Here is a 3,389-nt window from a genome sequence, read left to right as displayed (position 1 = left end):
ACATATTTCACCATTTGCCTAATACGTTTGATAGATAGACCAACTTCTTTCATGCCATCTTGCACAATAAGATTCAAAATGTGAGCCATACATCTCACGTGAAGATGGTTACCACATTTCATGTTAGATCCCCAATTAACCATTTATTTGTGTAACTCTTTCACCATAACATCATTAGAAGAAGCATTATCTACAGTTATAGTGATTATTTTCTCCAATTTTCAATCAAGCAAACACTTACTAATACAACGGGCCATTTAGTCATCCTTATAACTAGTAACATCATGGAAGGGGAGAGTCTCCCTCATTTATGCTTTCTTAGCCGATTTGTACTGGGAGGAGTTCTATCATAGGTTTACTGCTTTCTAGTTATAGTTAGCCCCTTTTTTGTACCGGGGATGAGTTAGCCGACCTTAGTAGGTTAGCCGACTTATGAACCAACATAGGATCGGAGGTAAGGTTTTATGTCCCCCTTCTTGTAATTTTACTTTTGTTATTTATGTTAAGGCTTGAGGGTGTTGCTCAACCCCTGACTGTGCACGAGAGGTGGGAGCCTCTTGTAGGGTCTGTTCCCATAAAAAAAAAATAACTAGTAACAACCTAAAAGTTTAACATTCGTTTATGCAAGAGCCAATAACTATCAATAAAGTGTATTATCAAACATATATAATTTATTCTCTGTATAAAAGTCTATGTGTCTGTGGTCAGACAAACTCTCGGTGATGTTTCTTTCAAATACTTCATAAACTTTTGTCTCTCTTCACCAAAAACTACATAACAATCCCTAGTCACTGTTCTACGGGAGGGAACTCAGAATAAAGGTTGAGTTTTTTTCATAAACTTCTTAAAACCTTCCTTTTCAACAAAACAAAAAGGAAGCTCATCAAGTATTAACATCTCAACTAAAGCCCTCCGAGATACCTCTTGATCAAAAGTCCAAATTGCCCCATCACGCATCACCTTCTAATGGAAAGTTTAAATTTAATTGTTTGTACTTAGAATTGGAAGTGTTAACCTTATTTGGATTTTTAGGACAAGTTTTCAAATATTTATTCAGTCCACTTATTTCATTTTTAGTTGAATCAGCTAAGAAAACTTTACCACAATGCTTGCACTATGCTTTATTAATTCCATTTTCTATGAGCTTATCATAATGCGGTCAAGCAGCAGATCTTGATTCTATAACTTGTCTCTTCACAGTCACTGAATGTTGTTCAACTTTTGGTGTTGAATCAAGAGACTCAGTAAGAGGTGCTCTTCTACTGACATTGGTTGTTCGACTTGTTTCATCTTCCAACTAAACATAGAAGAGATTAAAAAAATCAAGAAAGGACCCAAGTAAGTAGACAGAGAACAACGGATAACAAAAATACACTGCCACATCGCAAAAAAAAGAAAACAACAAAGAAGAATAAAAAGTCAGACCATTTTCGTAGTAATTCACTACAAATTGCTGATCAATGTCCAGTTTATAAAACCAAGATCAATAAATTCACACACGCAGAGTGTATATATATAAATAACCAACACGAGATCAAATAAATTTCTAATCATCAAAGAGAACACACAAAAATTACGAGGAAAAAAAAGCATACAAATGGAGAATGGAAATTCTTCAGCCGTTGTCCAAACACTTCAATTTTCAAACAGAGTGGAAATGGACAGGGATTTTGAGGTTTTAATAGAATAATTTCAAATGCCAAGAAAATCAAGTGTTTCCTACACACCTACCAGAAAACCATCAATACAAAAAAACAAAACCCCTAAAACTCACTCCTCTGCCAGTTACTTGAGGCAGATTGGCAGTGCTTTCAGCTCACCTCGCGGCTTCACTCAACGTCTCCGATTTAGATTAATAGAAAGGAAAATCAGAAATGACTCAATGAGATGAAGGTGGTGAACAATCGAACATGTGAAATACTGACTAATGAGGTCTTAAGACTCTTACGATTACTGGGTTAGGGATTTGGGCTGGACTTAAAATATTTTTACAATGGGCCTATAGCCCTTTATGTTTAAAAGGAGTCATTTAAGACCTATAGACATATAATATATTAATTAATATTGGACTATTAGTCATTTAATTTTGGTATTCTGTAAATACTGAATACCGAAAGGTATAATTATAAATATCGAATACCAAAATTAAATTATCGAATGTTATATTTCAGTACCAAATATCGAACTGAATTATCGAATTATCGAATATCGAAATACCAAAATAGCCGATTTGGTTCGGTAATTCAGTTTTCAGTATTTTATACCCACCCTTACTCCAAACTGTGGCTAAGTCCTCCTCTAAGTGAGAGTCAACTAGTGGCTTTGACTAAGTGGGAAGGGCAGCATCCTCGTCCTCATCTTCTGTTGCCAGGCTGCTCTCGTCCCCATTTGCCCTTCGCTTCTTTGGTACCCGAGAGGAGGCTCTCCTAATAAGTAAAGGGTGAAAAGGAGGATCTATGGGGAGTACCTCATTGGAGTCCAATAGTGTCACCCCGGCCGTCTTGCACATGGCAGTGATCAAGCCTGGCAGGAAGAATGTCTTCTTATAATTGTGGTAAAACATCTTCTACTCTGGCACAATCTGGGCCCCCACATTTAGTCCTAGCCCCTGAATAACATAAGCCACCACTAGAGCCCTCGAAAAGGTCATATTTGTACGATTGCTGGAAGGATGAATCCTCCTAGCCACCAAGTATAGCCATCTCTTGGCATCATCAGACTAGTCAGTGCTAGTGATGACCTCGGTGCTGGGCCAGTAGACCCTGCTTTGGTGCTCTGGGACCATTAGAGTATCCCGTAGTCACTCTAGGTTCATCTCCCTCAGCTTGGCCTCATGCTCAGCATTTGAGGCCTCCGGTACTTCGAGCACAACATTAATATAAGCAGGACTTAGGGACTTAGGGGGATTTCCACTCCTCTGATGCGAATGGTGGGTTCAGGATCATCTAAGCGGACCGTAGGAAGGATGGCATAGAACTCCCTCACCCAACTAATATGTGAGGATGTAGGGGATTCAGTCAAGGGACCCTACCCGAACTCTTCCAGTCAGGCATAGAAGGCAGGTATCTTGTCTGCCACTCCTAGCATGTGGAAGCCCCTTTTGAAAAGGAATTTGTTATTTCTGAAGTCGTGATATCTTTCTCGAGAGGCGGCATCAGAGAATAGGACAAAGAGGAGGTTGGCATTATTGTGGTGAGCCATAGTGAAGTATCTACAAGTTTCACAAAATTCCGATTAGAACCAAATAGGGTAAGTGTGAAATCAGAGGTTAAAGGGGAGAAGGTCTCTAAAATAAGGCCACTGCCTGGCGATATCCCGCCAGAGCGGCAGGGTCCCACCAGAGCGAGATGAAGCTTTCCAGAGCGAGCTTCATCCTGGATGAACACCAC

Source organism: Solanum dulcamara, chromosome 12, assembly GCF_947179165.1.
Source record: "Solanum dulcamara chromosome 12, daSolDulc1.2, whole genome shotgun sequence".
NCBI classification, from domain to species: Eukaryota; Viridiplantae; Streptophyta; class Magnoliopsida; order Solanales; family Solanaceae; genus Solanum; species Solanum dulcamara.
The sequence above is the reverse complement of the archived record's forward strand: the minus strand, read 5'-3'. Positions refer to the sequence as shown.